Source organism: Pseudorasbora parva, chromosome 6 (assembly GCF_024679245.1).
Source record: "Pseudorasbora parva isolate DD20220531a chromosome 6, ASM2467924v1, whole genome shotgun sequence".
NCBI lineage: Eukaryota > Metazoa > Chordata > Actinopteri > Cypriniformes > Gobionidae > Pseudorasbora > Pseudorasbora parva.
In genome coordinates, this window is record NC_090177.1 from 48,076,755 (window position 1) to 48,094,437 (window position 17,683).

General features: G+C 51.6%; 15 non-coding genes and 1 pseudogene across 15 annotated transcripts; all 16 read left to right on the forward strand.

Annotated features, from left to right (window-relative positions):
• Positions 1–3,515: 3,515 nt before the first annotated feature.
• Positions 3,516–3,690, forward strand: LOC137080074 (U2 spliceosomal RNA; annotated as a pseudogene).
• A 466-nt stretch (positions 3,691–4,156) lies between these two features.
• On the forward strand, positions 4,157–4,320 carry LOC137080365 (U1 spliceosomal RNA). The gene has a single exon (XR_010906217.1). It is a non-coding gene; the product is annotated as a U1 spliceosomal RNA (small nuclear RNA).
• A 1,007-nt stretch (positions 4,321–5,327) lies between these two features.
• LOC137079806 (U2 spliceosomal RNA) lies at positions 5,328–5,518 on the forward strand. Its single transcript, XR_010905741.1, has one exon. It is a non-coding gene; the product is annotated as a U2 spliceosomal RNA (small nuclear RNA).
• A 466-nt stretch (positions 5,519–5,984) lies between these two features.
• On the forward strand, positions 5,985–6,148 carry LOC137079649 (U1 spliceosomal RNA). The gene has a single exon (XR_010905596.1). It is a non-coding gene; the product is annotated as a U1 spliceosomal RNA (small nuclear RNA).
• Positions 6,149–7,155: 1,007 nt separating this feature from the next.
• LOC137079807 (U2 spliceosomal RNA) lies at positions 7,156–7,346 on the forward strand. Its single transcript, XR_010905742.1, has one exon. It is a non-coding gene; the product is annotated as a U2 spliceosomal RNA (small nuclear RNA).
• A 466-nt stretch (positions 7,347–7,812) lies between these two features.
• LOC137079650 (U1 spliceosomal RNA) lies at positions 7,813–7,976 on the forward strand. Its single transcript, XR_010905597.1, has one exon. It is a non-coding gene; the product is annotated as a U1 spliceosomal RNA (small nuclear RNA).
• A 1,008-nt stretch (positions 7,977–8,984) lies between these two features.
• Positions 8,985–9,175, forward strand: LOC137079808 (U2 spliceosomal RNA). The gene has a single exon (XR_010905743.1). It is a non-coding gene; the product is annotated as a U2 spliceosomal RNA (small nuclear RNA).
• Positions 9,176–9,645: 470 nt separating this feature from the next.
• Positions 9,646–9,809, forward strand: LOC137079651 (U1 spliceosomal RNA). Its single transcript, XR_010905598.1, has one exon. It is a non-coding gene; the product is annotated as a U1 spliceosomal RNA (small nuclear RNA).
• A 1,003-nt stretch (positions 9,810–10,812) lies between these two features.
• On the forward strand, positions 10,813–11,003 carry LOC137079810 (U2 spliceosomal RNA). Its single transcript, XR_010905745.1, has one exon. It is a non-coding gene; the product is annotated as a U2 spliceosomal RNA (small nuclear RNA).
• Positions 11,004–11,469: 466 nt separating this feature from the next.
• On the forward strand, positions 11,470–11,633 carry LOC137079652 (U1 spliceosomal RNA). The gene has a single exon (XR_010905599.1). It is a non-coding gene; the product is annotated as a U1 spliceosomal RNA (small nuclear RNA).
• Positions 11,634–12,640: 1,007 nt separating this feature from the next.
• LOC137079811 (U2 spliceosomal RNA) lies at positions 12,641–12,831 on the forward strand. The gene has a single exon (XR_010905746.1). It is a non-coding gene; the product is annotated as a U2 spliceosomal RNA (small nuclear RNA).
• A 470-nt stretch (positions 12,832–13,301) lies between these two features.
• LOC137079653 (U1 spliceosomal RNA) lies at positions 13,302–13,465 on the forward strand. The gene has a single exon (XR_010905600.1). It is a non-coding gene; the product is annotated as a U1 spliceosomal RNA (small nuclear RNA).
• A 1,003-nt stretch (positions 13,466–14,468) lies between these two features.
• On the forward strand, positions 14,469–14,659 carry LOC137079812 (U2 spliceosomal RNA). Its single transcript, XR_010905747.1, has one exon. It is a non-coding gene; the product is annotated as a U2 spliceosomal RNA (small nuclear RNA).
• A 462-nt stretch (positions 14,660–15,121) lies between these two features.
• Positions 15,122–15,285, forward strand: LOC137079654 (U1 spliceosomal RNA). The gene has a single exon (XR_010905601.1). It is a non-coding gene; the product is annotated as a U1 spliceosomal RNA (small nuclear RNA).
• A 1,007-nt stretch (positions 15,286–16,292) lies between these two features.
• On the forward strand, positions 16,293–16,483 carry LOC137079813 (U2 spliceosomal RNA). Its single transcript, XR_010905748.1, has one exon. It is a non-coding gene; the product is annotated as a U2 spliceosomal RNA (small nuclear RNA).
• Positions 16,484–16,945: 462 nt separating this feature from the next.
• On the forward strand, positions 16,946–17,109 carry LOC137079655 (U1 spliceosomal RNA). Its single transcript, XR_010905602.1, has one exon. It is a non-coding gene; the product is annotated as a U1 spliceosomal RNA (small nuclear RNA).
• Positions 17,110–17,683: the final 574 nt, after the last annotated feature.

Here is a 17,683-nt window from a genome sequence, read left to right on the forward strand (position 1 = left end):
ATTTTAATGTTTTAAATTTGTATGGTTACACAAGTAAAAATGACAGATACAAGCTTTTAGAAGATTTGCAGCCCCACATGTTAGGTAGGGCTCCCCTAGTGGTAGCAGGGGATTTTAACTGTGTTTTAACAAAAAAAGATAGGAAAAGGGTAGGAGAAGATTTTAAGGTCGACAAGACATCGGTTTTATTAAATAAATTGGTCAAAGATTTTAAGTTAGTCGACTGTTTTAAAACAATGCATCAGAGAGAGGAGGGCTACACCTGGTTCAGTGGTGATGGCGCCAGAGCCTCTCGTATCGACTATATTTTTACAAGGGACTGCCCGCCAACCGATGCAACATTGACCCCCCTTTTCTTCACTGACCACATGATGGTCTCCTGCACCCTTTCACTACCCACGGGTGTGACAGTAGGGGGAGGGCTGTGGAAGCTGAACTGCTCCCTATTAAAAGATGAGGAAGTGGTTCGAGAGTATAGGGAGCAGTTCAGCCAATGGCAGACCCTCCAAGACTTTTTTGACTCACGAGCACAGTGGTGGGAGATGGTAAAACAAAGGACAGGACATTTTTTTAGAAAAATAGGAAAGGAGAAAAAGAATAAAGAAAAAAGACGCATGATGGGGCTGCAAAAAAGACTGCAGAGATATTTTAACCTTTTAAATAATGGATTGGATTTTAAGGAGGAAATAAAGGAAGTAAAGAAAGAAATGTCAGTTTTATCCGAAACTCAAAGTAAGGGAGTAATTTTAAGATGCAAAGAAAAAGAGATAGAAGAAGGAGAAAAGTGTACAAGATATTTTTTTAAAAAGACTATTTCACGGGGAGGCTCAATAACAATCTTAAAAACTTTTAGAGGGAGGGAGGCAAAAAATATGGAGGACATTTTAGGGGAAATAGAACTTTTTTATAGTGATTTATACAGCCCAAAGAATGTACACAATGGCATCTTAAATGAAGTTTTAGAATTTTTAGAAACAAAGATAAAGAGTCCAAATGTGCTTTTAGCCCAGGATTTTACTCTTTTAGAATTAAATAAATCTCTCAAAAGTTTTAAAAAAGGGAAGTCCCCAGGAATGGATGGACTTCCCTTGGAGTTTTATTTGACTTTCTGGGACATTTTAGCACATGACTTACTGACAGTTTTTAAAGAATTTGAGACTCTCGACAGACTTCCGGACAGCTTTAGAGTAGGGATAGTTTCGCTTTTATATAAAAAAGGAGACAGGACTGACTTGAAGAACTGGAGACCAATCACGCTTTTAAATTTTGATTGTAAACTTTTTAGTAAGATTTTAGCTACACGCATGTCAACTGTTTTAGAGGACGTAATCCACCTGGATCAAGCATGCGCTGTGCCCGGTAGGAAGATCACAGACAGCCTGGTACTGATTAGAGACGCCATCTGTTACGCGAGAGACAGAAACATTCGGCTAGTAGTCCTAAATTTAGATTTTGAAAAAGCTTTTGACCGCATCTCGCACCAGTTCCTTTTTAAGGTACTGGAAAAAATGGGGTTCCCAGGGAGGTTTATAGCTTGGGTGGGACTGCTATACAACAGTCTAGTCAGTAAATTTGCAGTTAATGGGCATTTATCCAAAGCTGTAAACATTCACAGCGGCGTCCGTCAGGGGTGTCCTTTATCTCCCCTACTGTATGTGGCCTGCATTGAGCCACTGGCACAAATCTTGAGAAGGGATAAATGGATTAAAGGACTGGACGTCCCAGGGACTGGTGGACTGACCGCAACCTGTGTTTTATATATGGACGACGTAACCCTTTTAGCGACTGACCTTTTATCAGTACGAAGAGCACTTGACTTGACTGACTGGTACGGTCGGGCCTCGGGCGCTAAGCTCAACAGGAGTAAGTCCGAGGCCCAGCTCTTCGGGCCGTGGGGAAACGTGGACACAGGCGGACTGGATTTGGATTTTAAAGGCAACGACCTGACAGTTTTAGGAGTAAAATTTGACAGAGAGGGTGGAGGACGGGGAAACTGGACTGACATCTTAGGGAAAGTTAGGCAAAGACTGGGGTTTTGGGGACTCAGACAACTGACAATTGAAGGCAAGGTTTTAGTTTTTAAAGCTGTAATTTTACCACTAATTTTACTTGTTTCTTCTGTTTTTAGTCCCCCAAGGCGATTCCTGGCCAACCTGGAGAGGGCGGTATTTTATTTCCTGTGGGGGTCCAAATGGGAACGAGTAAAAAGGGAGGTCTTTAAAAAAAGAAAGGAAAATGGCGGAAAAGGCCTCCCGGACCCCCACTTGTTTTTAGGTAGCCGCTTTACCGCCCTCCACATCGGATATGCGCTGACCCCATCCAGAGAGAATAAGACAGCGGCCATGGCTCGTTTCTGGATGGGGTCCTACCTAAGAAGCATAAAAATTTTATCAATCGACCTGAAAACCCCAGTGTCTTTTAATTTGCCAAAAGAGTACAGTTTTATAAAGAAATTTTTAAAAAAATTCCTTTTAGAGACAAATGATGCAAGCATTTTAACTAACCACAAATCCCTCATCTCTCTTGTGCAGGACCGGGAAGTGGTGAGTCCAGTTCCAGGCCTCACACTAAGTGAGGCCAAAGACGTTTGGAGGAACGCAGCCCACCCAGCTCTCCAGAACAGACACAAGGACTTATCGTGGATGGTGGCTCATGAGATCCTCCCGGTCAGGGCGGTTATGCACTCCAGAGGCATGGCCAAAAACTCCATCTGCCCACGGTCCGGGTGCAACCACCCGGAGACCGTCCACCATCTGCTCTGGGAGTGCGGTGCTGCGCGGGACCTGTGGGCCAGGGCCGGCCCCCTGTTTTTCCCGTGCCTGCCAGCGGGTGGGGCCCAGGTGGACTACAAGCTCGCCATCCTGGGGGTGGGTCAGGGCCTCAAAGCCCAAACATCGCAAGAATTTGCCTCGCTCTGGCTCACCCTCAACCTGATAAAGGATGCCATCTGGGTCACCAGAAACCTGCTGGTGGGGAAACGCGTGACGGTCCCCCTCCACGCGAGCGAGCAGAAGATAAGATCAACGCTGCAGGGTGGGCCGCACGTCGTCATTCGGACGGGGGGGCCGAGGCTGCACAAAGAGGTCCCGGCCACCACCGACCTTGGCCGCCCGTAGATGCACCCTCACCACTCTGGCTACGGGAACAGCGGGCCAGCGGGCCGGAGGAGAGGGGATTTCCGCTGGGCCTTTGAAGCGGGGAGTCCTGAACCTGTTCTGGAGACCTGGAGTGAATGGACATTCTTGATAGGGACTCACCCCCGGTCCTGCACAACAGAGATTTTTAAACAGAATGATTTTATTGTGTTTTAACTGGCTTGTATTTATTTGCTATTTATACTTTTATCCCTTTTTCTAACACCACACTGACTTGCATACATGGACTTTACACAACACACTACACTGACTGATTTTAACTAAGAATGCAAAACTGTTGGTTTTAATCTGTGTAAACATGTATGTTTAAAAAGAAAAGAAATGTGAGGTTTGAATGGAAAAAAAGAAATGTGTGACAATAAAACTTTTTTCGAAAGAAAAATCTGTTCTTATCAGTTTAATATCTGATACGTCCCCTATCCGGGGACTGCATATTAAATTGATTTTTGGCACATGGAGCCGGAACCGGGGCTTGCTCCGTCCACTCCACGCATCGACCTGGTATTGCAGTGCCTCCAGGAACGGTGTGCTTCCCCTTTTTGGGGACTGCGAATTGTTGTGACTAATAGAAGAACCAACAACACCACTGGAATTTTGTCAGAGAATACAGAAATACGCAGGAAGCGCATACAGAATGACGATGAGGTGACGCAACGATGACCGTGCCACAGAGAAAGCAGCAAGCTGCGGTCATATGAGCATAGGGAAAAAAGAAGAACAAAAGCGTCGGTTGCCGGCCGGCTGACTCATCACCGTCACAGCACGTTTTTTGATGTCCCTCTTATTTGAGAGTCTTTACCAACGAGCTGATGAGTCGAATCAGGGGTTTGTGTTGGATGGATTAGGGACACCTGATTCAAATCAAGGTCACGCACGCACGCACGCAGCAGTCAAGCAATGGAAGGTGCCCCGTCCTTCCTTTTCTTGGGGGAGGGGAAGGTCACCGTGTTTGAGGATGGCGAAGGGGGATAGGGGGCCTCTGCCTGGAGGCCAGGCAACTCATACTTACCTGGCAGGGGAGACACCATGATCAGGAAGGTGGTTCACCCAGGGCGAGGCTCGGCCATTGCACTCCGGTTGTGCTGACCCCTGCGAATTCCCCAAATGTGGGAATCTCGACTGCATAATTTATGGTAGTGGGGGACTGCGTTCGCGCTCTCCCCTGTACACACTGGTTAAAAGCAGATAGCGTGGAGGGAAAAAGCGTGTGGTTCTTGACGCTTGTGGCGCCGCCCACTGCCCCAAAGGGTGAAGTTGCACCAGTTTGTTATGTTTCTGTCTCTTTCTGCTGTGTCAGCCAGTGACCCGGAGAGTTCAGAGAACTGAACTGCGTTTGTTTTCATCGAGGTTGTCGAAACCTGCGACCGGTTTGCCGAATGTGGTTTTTCCCACAAACTTTGATATTCAACGGACGAGTTGATTGACAGCAGTGGTCCCAAAGGCAAAGTTGTTCGGATGGAGGTTTTCTGTCGTATGGTACGACTGTCTCGTGCGCGTGCTGTGAAAAAGCACGCGACATACGTTCGCCTATAGCCGCTCTCATGTTGTTGCTTTTTCATTTTAAAGCGCCACTAGGTGGCCATTCACCGCGTCCTTTCTCGCCTGACCCCAGACTGAGCCCGTGCACGGGTGTACCGGCTTGGGTGAAATTGTCTCGTTCCGTCCAAGAGCTATAGCCGTTCTAGCAGACCCCGCCTCGCCCAGCCCGTAGGTTTCGGCCTGCCGCCGCCAAGCTGAATCGAAATTCCCACTTTTTTTCCGATCTGGACGGACAGTCAGACTCCAGAGAATCTTTCTGCACTGGTTTGGGCCAGATCGGGCAAAAGACCTAGGACTAGTGTGCAAAAGTAGGTTTTTCACAAAATCCCAAATACCCGAAAATTTCGCCAGCGCAACCTTCGAATCCGAGGCATGCGTCTCGCTCGGCTCGAGCCAAGGATTCCGATGATATAAGACACTTGGTTCTGCGGCGTGCGGTTTGGGAGCTACGAGCCATTTCGTGCCGGGCCCATCGGGGGGCCAGCCTTGGTGATGTTGTAGAGCGAGTGGCTAGTACCATCCCTCAAAGTTTCAGGTCTCTACGACGTAAGGCCTTTGCCAACCCTCCCCCCCTCACCGCTTCCCAGATGGGCGTCGCCTTTGCCGGCTCCCCTGTCGCTGCGTCATTGTGTCATCGCTTCTCGGCCTTTTGGCTAAGATCAAGTGTAGTATCTGTTCTTATCAGTTTAATATCTGATACGTCCCCTATCCGGGGACTGCATATTAAATTGATTTTTGGCACATGGAGCCGGAACCGGGGCTTGCTCCGTCCACTCCACGCATCGACCTGGTATTGCAGTGCCTCCAGGAACGGTGTGCTTCCCCTTTTTGGGGACTGCGAATTGTTGTGACTAATAGAAGAACCAACAACACCACTGGAATTTTGTCAGAGAATACAGAAATACGCAGGAAGCGCATACAGAATGACGATGAGGTGACGCAACGATGACCGTGCCACAGAGAAAGCAGCAAGCTGCGGTCATATGAGCATAGGGAAAAAAGAAGAACAAAAGCGTCGGTTGCCGGCCGGCTGACTCATCACCGTCACAGCACGTTTTTTGATGTCCCTCTTATTTGAGAGTCTTTACCAACGAGCTGATGAGTCGAATCAGGGGTTTGTGTTGGATGGATTAGGGACACCTGATTCAAATCAAGGTCACGCACGCACGCACGCAGCAGTCAAGCAATGGAAGGTGCCCCGTCCTTCCTTTTCTTGGGGGAGGGGAAGGTCACCGTGTTTGAGGATGGCGAAGGGGGATAGGGGGCCTCTGCCTGGAGGCCAGGCAACTCATACTTACCTGGCAGGGGAGACACCATGATCAGGAAGGTGGTTCACCCAGGGCGAGGCTCGGCCATTGCACTCCGGTTGTGCTGACCCCTGCGAATTCCCCAAATGTGGGAATCTCGACTGCGTAATTTATGGTAGTGGGGGACTGCGTTCGCGCTCTCCCCTGTACACACTGGTTAAAAGCAGATAGCGTGGAGGGAAAAAGCGTGCGGTTCTTGATGCTTGTGGCGCCGCCCACTGCCCCAAAGGGTGAAGTTGCACCAGTTTGTTATGTTTCTGTCTCTTTCTGCTGTGTCAGCCAGTGACCCGGAGAGTTCAGAGAACTGAACTGCGTTTGTTTTCATCGAGGTTGTCGAAACCTGCGACCGGTTTGCCGAATGTGGTTTTTCCCACAAACTTTGATATTCAACGGACGAGTTGATTGACAGCAGTGGTCCCAAAGGCAAAGTTGTTCGGATGGAGGTTTTCTGTCGTATGGTACGACTGTCTCGTGCGCGTGCTGTGAAAAAGCACGCGACATACGTTCGCCTATAGCCGCTCTCATGTTGTTGCTTTTTCATTTTAAAGCGCCACTAGGTGGCCATTCACCGCGTCCTTTCTCGCCTGACCCCAGACTGAGCCCGTGCACGGGTGTACCGGCTTGGGTGAAATTGTCTCGTTCCGTCCAAGAGCTATAGCCGTTCTAGCAGACCCCGCCTCGCCCAGCCCGTAGGTTTCGGCCTGCCGCCGCCAAGCTGAATCGAAATTCCCACTTTTTTTCCGATCTGGACGGACAGTCAGACTCCAGAGAATCTTTCTGCACTGGTTTGGGCCAGATCGGGCAAAAGACCTAGGACTAGTGTGCAAAAGTAGGTTTTTCACAAAATCCCAAATACCCGAAAATTTCGCCAGCGCAACCTTCGAATCCGAGGCATGCGTCTCGCTCGGCTCGAGCCAAGGATTCCGATGATATAAGACACTTGGTTCTGCGGCGTGCGGTTTGGGAGCTACGAGCCATTTCGTGCCGGGCCCATCGGGGGGCCAGCCTTGGTGATGTTGTAGAGCGAGTGGCTAGTACCATCCCTCAAAGTTTCAGGTCTCTACGACGTAAGGCCTTTGCCAACCCTCCCCCCCTCACCGCTTCCCAGATGGGCGTCGCCTTTGCCGGCTCCCCTGCCGCTGCGTCATTGTGTCATCGCTTCTCGGCCTTTTGGCTAAGATCAAGTGTAGTATCTGTTCTTATCAGTTTAATATCTGATACGTCCCCTATCCGGGGACTGCATATTAAATTGATTTTTGGCACATGGAGCCGGAACCGGGGCTTGCTCCGTCCACTCCACGCATCGACCTGGTATTGCAGTGCCTCCAGGAACGGTGTGCTTCCCCTTTTTGGGGACTGCGAATTGTTGTGACTAATAGAAGAACCAACAACACCACTGGAATTTTGTCAGAGAATACAGAAATACGCAGGAAGCGCATACAGAATGACGATGAGGTGACGCAACGATGACCGTGCCACAGAGAAAGCAGCAAGCTGCGGTCATATGAGCATAGGGAAAAAAGAAGAACAAAAGCGTCGGTTGCCGGCCGGCTGACTCATCACCGTCACAGCACGTTTTTTGATGTCCCTCTTATTTGAGAGTCTTTACCAACGAGCTGATGAGTCGAATCAGGGGTTTGTGTTGGATGGATTAGGGACACCTGATTCAAATCAAGGTCACGCACGCACGCACGCAGCAGTCAAGCAATGGAAGGTGCCCCGTCCTTCCTTTTCTTGGGGGAGGGGAAGGTCACCGTGTTTGAGGATGGCGAAGGGGGATAGGGCGCCTCTGCCTGGAGGCCAGGCAACTCATACTTACCTGGCAGGGGAGACACCATGATCAGGAAGGTGGTTCACCCAGGGCGAGGCTCGGCCATTGCACTCCGGTTGTGCTGACCCCTGCGAATTCCCCAAATGTGGGAATCTCGACTGCGTAATTTATGGTAGTGGGGGACTGCGTTCGCGCTCTCCCCTGTACACACTGGTTAAAAGCAGATAGCGTGGAGGGAAAAAGCGTGCGGTTCTTGACGCTTGTGGCGCCGCCCACTGCCCCAAAGGGTGAAGTTGCACCAGTTTTGTTATGTTTCTGTCTCTTTCTGCTGTGTCAGCCAGTGACCCGGAGAGTTCAGAGAACTGAACTGCGTTTGTTTTCATCGAGGTTGTCGAAACCTGCGACCAGTTTGCCGAATGTGGTTTTTCCCACAAACTTTGATATTCAACGGACGAGTTGATTGACAGCAGTGGTCCCAAAGGCAAAGTTGTTCGGATGGAGGTTTTCTGTCGTATGGTACGACTGTCTCGTGCGCGTGCTGTGAAAAAGCACGCGACATACGTTCGCCTATAGCCGCTCTCATGTTGTTGCTTTTTCATTTTAAAGCGCCACTAGGTGGCCATTCACCGCGTCCTTTCTCGCCTGACCCCAGACTGAGCCCGTGCACGGGTGTACCGGCTTGGGTGAAATTGTCTCGTTCCGTCCAAGAGCTATAGCCGTTCTAGCAGACCCCGCCTCGCCCAGCCCGTAGGTTTCGGCCTGCCGCCGCCAAGCTGAATCGAAATTCCCACTTTTTTTCCGATCTGGACGGACAGTCAGACTCCAGAGAATCTTTCTGCACTGGTTTGGGCCAGATCGGGCAAAAGACCTAGGACTAGTGTGCAAAAGTAGGTTTTTCACAAAATCCCAAATACCCGAAAATTTCGCCAGCGCAACCTTCGAATCCGAGGCATGCGTCTCGCTCGGCTCGAGCCAAGGATTCCGATGATATAAGACACTTGGTTCTGCGGCGTGCGGTTTGGGAGCTACGAGCCATTTCGTGCCGGGCCCATCGGGGGGCCAGCCTTGGTGATGTTGTAGAGCGAGTGGCTAGTACCATCCCTCAAAGTTTCAGGTCTCTACGACGTAAGGCCTTTGCCAACCCTCCCCCCCTCACCGCTTCCCAGATGGGCGTCGCCTTTGCCGGCTCCCCTGCCGCTGCGTCATTGTGTCATCGCTTCTCGGCCTTTTGGCTAAGATCAAGTGTAGTATCTGTTCTTATCAGTTTAATATCTGATACGTCCCCTATCCGGGGACTGCATATTAAATTGATTTTTGGCACATGGAGCCGGAACCGGGGCTTGCTCCGTCCACTCCACGCATCGACCTGGTATTGCAGTGCCTCCAGGAACGGTGTGCTTCCCCTTTTTGGGGACTGCGAATTGTTGTGACTAATAGAAGAACCAACAACACCACTGGAATTTTGTCAGAGAATACAGAAATACGCAGGAAGCGCATACAGAATGACGATGAGGTGACGCAACGATGACCGTGCCACAGAGAAAGCAGCAAGCTGCGGTCATATGAGCATAGGGAAAAAAGAAGAACAAAAGCGTCGGTTGCCGGCCGGCTGACTCATCACCGTCACAGCACGTTTTTTGATGTCCCTCTTATTTGAGAGTCTTTACCAACGAGCTGATGAGTCGAATCAGGGGTTTGTGTTGGATGGATTAGGGACACCTGATTCAAATCAAGGTCACGCACGCACGCACGCACGCAGCAGTCAAGCAATGGAAGGTGCCCCGTCCTTCCTTTTCTTGGGGGAGGGGAAGGTCACCGTGTTTGAGGATGGCGAAGGGGGATAGGGCGCCTCTGCCTGGAGGCCAGGCAACTCATACTTACCTGGCAGGGGAGACACCATGATCAGGAAGGTGGTTCACCCAGGGCGAGGCTCGGCCATTGCACTCCGGTTGTGCTGACCCCTGCGAATTCCCCAAATGTGGGAATCTCGACTGCGTAATTTATGGTAGTGGGGGACTGCGTTCGCGCTCTCCCCTGTACACACTGGTTAAAAGCAGATAGCGTGGAGGGAAAAAGCGTGCGGTTCTTGACGCTTGTGGTGCCGCCCACTGCCCCAAAGGGTGAAGTTGCACCAGTTTTGTTATGTTTCTGTCTCTTTCTGCTGTGTCAGCCAGTGACCCGGAGAGTTCAGAGAACTGCTTTTGTTTTCATCGAGGTTGTCGAAACCTGCGACCGGTTTGCCGAATGTGGTTTTTCCCACAAACTTTGATATTCAACGGACGAGTTGATTGACAGCAGTGGTCCCAAAGGCAAAGTTGTTCGGATGGAGGTTTTCTGTCGTATGGTACGACTGTCTCGTGCGCGTGCTGTGAAAAAGCACGCGACATACGTTCGCCTATAGCCGCTCTCATGTTGTTGCTTTTTCATTTTAAAGCGCCACTAGGTGGCCATTCACCGCGTCCTTTCTCGCCTGACCCCAGACTGAGCCCGTGCACGGGTGTACCGGCTTGGGTGAAATTGTCTCGTTCCGTCCAAGAGCTATAGCCGTTCTAGCAGACCCCGCCTCGCCCAGCCCGTAGGTTTCGGCCTGCCGCCGCCAAGCTGAATCGAAATTCCCACTTTTTTTCCGATCTGGACGGACAGTCAGACTCCAGAGAATCTTTCTGCACTGGTTTGGGCCAGATCGGGCAAAAGACCTAGGACTAGTGTGCAAAAGTAGGTTTTTCACAAAATCCCAAATACCCGAAAATTTCGCCAGCGCAACCTTCGAATCCGAGGCATGCGTCTCGCTCGGCTCGAGCCAAGGATTCCGATGATATAAGACACTTGGTTCTGCGGCGTGCGGTTTGGGAGCTACGAGCCATTTCGTGCCGGGCCCATCGGGGGGCCAGCCTTGGTGATGTTGTAGAGCGAGTGGCTAGTACCATCCCTCAAAGTTTCAGGTCTCTACGACGTAAGGCCTTTGCCAACCCTCCCCCCCTCACCGCTTCCCAGATGGGCGTCGCCTTTGCCGGCTCCCCTGTCGCTGCGTCATTGTGTCATCGCTTCTCGGCCTTTTGGCTAAGATCAAGTGTAGTATCTGTTCTTATCAGTTTAATATCTGATACGTCCCCTATCCGGGGACTGCATATTAAATTGATTTTTGGCACATGGAGCCGGAACCGGGGCTTGCTCCGTCCACTCCACGCATCGACCTGGTATTGCAGTGCCTCCAGGAACGGTGTGCTTCCCCTTTTTGGGGACTGCGAATTGTTGTGACTAATAGAAGAACCAACAACACCACTGGAATTTTGTCAGAGAATACAGAAATACGCAGGAAGCGCATACAGAATGACGATGAGGTGACGCAACGATGACCGTGCCACAGAGAAAGCAGCAAGCTGCGGTCATATGAGCATAGGGAAAAAAGAAGAACAAAAGCGTCGGTTGCCGGCCGGCTGACTCATCACCGTCACAGCACGTTTTTTGATGTCCCTCTTATTTGAGAGTCTTTACCAACGAGCTGATGAGTCGAATCAGGGGTTTGTGTTGGATGGATTAGGGACACCTGATTCAAATCAAGGTCACGCACGCACGCACGCAGCAGTCAAGCAATGGAAGGTGCCCCGTCCTTCCTTTTCTTGGGGGAGGGGAAGGTCACCGTGTTTGAGGATGGCGAAGGGGGATAGGGGGCCTCTGCCTGGAGGCCAGGCAACTCATACTTACCTGGCAGGGGAGACACCATGATCAGGAAGGTGGTTCACCCAGGGCGAGGCTCGGCCATTGCACTCCGGTTGTGCTGACCCCTGCGAATTCCCCAAATGTGGGAATCTCGACTGCGTAATTTATGGTAGTGGGGGACTGCGTTCGCGCTCTCCCCTGTACACACTGGTTAAAAGCAGATAGCGTGGAGGGAAAAAGCGTGCGGTTCTTGACGCTTGTGGCGCCGCCCACTGCCCCAAAGGGTGAAGTTGCACCAGTTTGTTATGTTTCTGTCTCTTTCTGCTGTGTCAGCCAGTGACCCGGAGAGTTCAGAGAACTGAACTGCGTTTGTTTTCATCGAGGTTGTCGAAACCTGCGACCGGTTTGCCGAATGTGGTTTTTCCCACAAACTTTGATATTCAACGGACGAGTTGATTGACAGCAGTGGTCCCAAAGGCAAAGTTGTTCGGATGGAGGTTTTCTGTCGTATGGTACGACTGTCTCGTGCGCGTGCTGTGAAAAAGCACGCGACATACGTTCGCCTATAGCCGCTCTCATGTTGTTGCTTTTTCATTTTAAAGCGCCACTAGGTGGCCATTCACCGAGTCCTTTCTCGCCTGACCCCAGACTGAGCCCGTGCACGGGTGTACCGGCTTGGGTGAAATTGTCTCGTTCCGTCCAAGAGCTATAGCCGTTCTAGCAGACCCCGCCTCGCCCAGCCCGTAGGTTTCGGCCTGCCGCCGCCAAGCTGAATCGAAATTCCCACTTTTTTTCCGATCTGGACGGACAGTCAGACTCCAGAGAATCTTTCTGCACTGGTTTGGGCCAGATCGGGCAAAAGACCTAGGACTAGTGTGCAAAAGTAGGTTTTTCACAAAATCCCAAATACCCGAAAATTTCGCCAGCGCAACCTTCGAATCCGAGGCATGCGTCTCGCTCGGCTCGAGCCAAGGATTCCGATGATATAAGACACTTGGTTCTGCGGCGTGCGGTTTGGGAGCTACGAGCCATTTCGTGCCGGGCCCATCGGGGGGCCAGCCTTGGTGATGTTGTAGAGCGAGTGGCTAGTACCATCCCTCAAAGTTTCAGGTCTCTACGACGTAAGGCCTTTGCCAACCCTCCCCCCCTCACCGCTTCCCAGATGGGCGTCGCCTTTGCCGGCTCCCCTGCCGCTGCGTCATTGTGTCATCGCTTCTCGGCCTTTTGGCTAAGATCAAGTGTAGTATCTGTTCTTATCAGTTTAATATCTGATACGTCCCCTATCCGGGGACTGCATATTAAATTGATTTTTGGCACATGGAGCCGGAACCGGGGCTTGCTCCGTCCACTCCACGCATCGACCTGGTATTGCAGTGCCTCCAGGAACGGTGTGCTTCCCCTTTTTGGGGACTGCGAATTGTTGTGACTAATAGAAGAACCAACAACACCACTGGAATTTTGTCAGAGAATACAGAAATACGCAGGAAGCGCATACAGAATGACGATGAGGTGACGCAACGATGACCGTGCCACAGAGAAAGCAGCAAGCTGCGGTCATATGAGCATAGGGAAAAAAGAAGAACAAAAGCGTCGGTTGCCGGCCGGCTGACTCATCACCGTCACAGCACGTTTTTTGATGTCCCTCTTATTTGAGAGTCTTTACCAACGAGCTGATGAGTCGAATCAGGGGTTTGTGTTGGATGGATTAGGGACACCTGATTCAAATCAAGGTCACGCACGCACGCACGCACGCAGCAGTCAAGCAATGGAAGGTGCCCCGTCCTTCCTTTTCTTGGGGGAGGGGAAGGTCACCGTGTTTGAGGATGGCGAAGGGGGATAGGGCGCCTCTGCCTGGAGGCCAGGCAACTCATACTTACCTGGCAGGGGAGACACCATGATCAGGAAGGTGGTTCACCCAGGGCGAGGCTCGGCCATTGCACTCCGGTTGTGCTGACCCCTGCGAATTCCCCAAATGTGGGAATCTCGACTGCGTAATTTATGGTAGTGGGGGACTGCGTTCGCGCTCTCCCCTGTACACACTGGTTAAAAGCAGATAGCGTGGAGGGAAAAAGCGTGCGGTTCTTGACGCTTGTGGCGCCGCCCACTGCCCCAAAGGGTGAAGTTGCACCAGTTTTGTTATGTTTCTGTCTCTTTCTGCTGTGTCAGCCAGTGACCCGGAGAGTTCAGAGAACTGCTTTTGTTTTCATCGAGGTTGTCGAAACCTGCGACCGGTTTGCCGAATGTGGTTTTTCCCACAAACTTTGATATTCAACGGACGAGTTGATTGACAGCAGTGGTCCCAAAGGCAAAGTTGTTCGGATGGAGGTTTTCTGTCGTATGGTACGACTGTCTCGTGCGCGTGCTGTGAAAAAGCACGCGACATACGTTCGCCTATAGCCGCTCTCATGTTGTTGCTTTTTCATTTTAAAGCGCCACTAGGTGGCCATTCACCGCGTCCTTTCTCGCCTGACCCCAGACTGAGCCCGTGCACGGGTGTACCGGCTTGGGTGAAATTGTCTCGTTCCGTCCAAGAGCTATAGCCGTTCTAGCAGACCCCGCCTCGCCCAGCCCGTAGGTTTCGGCCTGCCGCCGCCAAGCTGAATCGAAATTCCCACTTTTTTTCCGATCTGGACGGACAGTCAGACTCCAGAGAATCTTTCTGCACTGGTTTGGGCCAGATCGGGCAAAAGACCTAGGACTAGTGTGCAAAAGTAGGTTTTTCACAAAATCCCAAATACCCGAAAATTTCGCCAGCGCAACCTTCGAATCCGAGGCATGCGTCTCGCTCGGCTCGAGCCAAGGATTCCGATGATATAAGACACTTGGTTCTGCGGCGTGCGGTTTGGGAGCTACGAGCCATTTCGTGCCGGGCCCATCGGGGGGCCAGCCTTGGTGATGTTGTAGAGCGAGTGGCTAGTACCATCCCTCAAAGTTTCAGGTCTCTACGACGTAAGGCCTTTGCCAACCCTCCCCCCCTCACCGCTTCCCAGATGGGCGTCGCCTTTGCCGGCTCCCCTGTCGCTGCGTCATTGTGTCATCGCTTCTCGGCCTTTTGGCTAAGATCAAGTGTAGTATCTGTTCTTATCAGTTTAATATCTGATACGTCCCCTATCCGGGGACTGCATATTAAATTGATTTTTGGCACATGGAGCCGGAACCGGGGCTTGCTCCGTCCACTCCACGCATCGACCTGGTATTGCAGTGCCTCCAGGAACGGTGTGCTTCCCCTTTTTGGGGACTGCGAATTGTTGTGACTAATAGAAGAACCAACAACACCACTGGAATTTTGTCAGAGAATACAGAAATACGCAGGAAGCGCATACAGAATGACGATGAGGTGACGCAACGATGACCGTGCCACAGAGAAAGCAGCAAGCTGCGGTCATATGAGCATAGGGAAAAAAGAAGAACAAAAGCGTCGGTTGCCGGCCGGCTGACTCATCACCGTCACAGCACGTTTTTTGATGTCCCTCTTATTTGAGAGTCTTTACCAACGAGCTGATGAGTCGAATCAGGGGTTTGTGTTGGATGGATTAGGGACACCTGATTCAAATCAAGGTCACGCACGCACGCAGCAGTCAAGCAATGGAAGGTGCCCCGTCCTTCCTTTTCTTGGGGGAGGGGAAGGTCACCGTGTTTGAGGATGGCGAAGGGGGATAGGGGGCCTCTGCCTGGAGGCCAGGCAACTCATACTTACCTGGCAGGGGAGACACCATGATCAGGAAGGTGGTTCACCCAGGGCGAGGCTCGGCCATTGCACTCCGGTTGTGCTGACCCCTGCGAATTCCCCAAATGTGGGAATCTCGACTGCGTAATTTATGGTAGTGGGGGACTGCGTTCGCGCTCTCCCCTGTACACACTGGTTAAAAGCAGATAGCGTGGAGGGAAAAAGCGTGCGGTTCTTGACGCTTGTGGCGCCGCCCACTGCCCCAAAGGGTGAAGTTGCACCAGTTTGTTATGTTTCTGTCTCTTTCTGCTGTGTCAGCCAGTGACCCGGAGAGTTCAGAGAACTGAACTGCGTTTGTTTTCATCGAGGTTGTCGAAACCTGCGACCGGTTTGCCGAATGTGGTTTTTCCCACAAACTTTGATATTCAACGGACGAGTTGATTGACAGCAGTGGTCCCAAAGGCAAAGTTGTTCGGATGGAGGTTTTCTGTCGTATGGTACGACTGTCTCGTGCGCGTGCTGTGAAAAAGCACGCGACATACGTTCGCCTATAGCCGCTCTCATGTTGTTGCTTTTTCATTTTAAAGCGCCACTAGGTGGCCATTCACCGCGTCCTTTCTCGCCTGACCCCAGACTGAGCCCGTGCACGGGTGTACCGGCTTGGGTGAAATTGTCTCGTTCCGTCCAAGAGCTATAGCCGTTCTAGCAGACCCCGCCTCGCCCAGCCCGTAGGTTTCGGCCTGCCGCCGCCAAGCTGAATCGAAATTCCCACTTTTTTTCCGATCTGGACGGACAGTCAGACTCCAGAGAATCTTTCTGCACTGGTTTGGGCCAGATCGGGCAAAAGACCTAGGACTAGTGTGCAAAAGTAGGTTTTTCACAAAATCCCAAATACCCGAAAATTTCGCCAGCGCAACCTTCGAATCCGAGGCATGCGTCTCGCTCGGCTCGAGCCAAGGATTCCGATGATATAAGACACTTGGTTCTGCGGCGTGCGGTTTGGGAGCTACGAGCCATTTCGTGCCGGGCCCATCGGGGGGCCAGCCTTGGTGATGTTGTAGAGCGAGTGGCTAGTACCATCCCTCAAAGTTTCAGGTCTCTACGACGTAAGGCCTTTGCCAACCCTCCCCCCCTCACCGCTTCCCAGATGGGCGTCGCCTTTGCCGGCTCCCCTGTCGCTGCGTCATTGTGTCATCGCTTCTCGGCCTTTTGGCTAAGATCAAGTGTAGTATCTGTTCTTATCAGTTTAATATCTGATACGTCCCCTATCCGGGGACTGCATATTAAATTGATTTTTGGCACATGGAGCCGGAACCGGGGCTTGCTCCGTCCACTCCACGCATCGACCTGGTATTGCAGTGCCTCCAGGAACGGTGTGCTTCCCCTTTTTGGGGACTGCGAATTGTTGTGACTAATAGAAGAACCAACAACACCACTGGAATTTTGTCAGAGAATACAGAAATACGCAGGAAGCGCATACAGAATGACGATGAGGTGACGCAACGATGACCGTGCCACAGAGAAAGCAGCAAGCTGCGGTCATATGAGCATAGGGAAAAAAGAAGAACAAAAGCGTCGGTTGCCGGCCGGCTGACTCATCACCGTCACAGCACGTTTTTTGATGTCCCTCTTATTTGAGAGTCTTTACCAACGAGCTGATGAGTCGAATCAGGGGTTTGTGTTGGATGGATTAGGGACACCTGATTCAAATCAAGGTCACGCACGCACGCAGCAGTCAAGCAATGGAAGGTGCCCCGTCCTTCCTTTTCTTGGGGGAGGGGAAGGTCACCGTGTTTGAGGATGGCGAAGGGGGATAGGGGGCCTCTGCCTGGAGGCCAGGCAACTCATACTTACCTGGCAGGGGAGACACCATGATCAGGAAGGTGGTTCACCCAGGGCGAGGCTCGGCCATTGCACTCCGGTTGTGCTGACCCCTGCGAATTCCCCAAATGTGGGAATCTCGACTGCGTAATTTATGGTAGTGGGGGACTGCGTTCGCGCTCTCCCCTGTACACACTGGTTAAAAGCAGATAGCGTGGAGGGAAAAAGCGTGCGGTTCTTGACGCTTGTGGCGCCGCCCACTGCCCCAAAGGGTGAAGTTGCACCAGTTTGTTATGTTTCTGTCTCTTTCTGCTGTGTCAGCCAGTGACCCGGAGAGTTCAGAGAACTGAACTGCGTTTGTTTTCATCGAGGTTGTCGAAACCTGCGACCGGTTTGCCGAATGTGGTTTTTCCCACAAACTTTGATATTCAACGGACGAGTTGATTGACAGCAGTGGTCCCAAAGGCAAAGTTGTTCGGATGGAGGTTTTCTGTCGTATGGTACGACTGTCTCGTGCGCGTGCTGTGAAAAAGCACGCGACATACGTTCGCCTATAGCCGCTCTCATGTTGTTGCTTTTTCATTTTAAAGCGCCACTAGGTGGCCATTCACCGCGTCCTTTCTCGCCTGACCCCAGACTGAGCCCGTGCACGGGTGTACCGGCTTGGGTGAAATTGTCTCGTTCCGTCCAAGAGCTATAGCCGTTCTAGCAGACCCCGCCTCGCCCAGCCCGTAGGTTTCGGCCTGCCGCCGCCAAGCTGAAT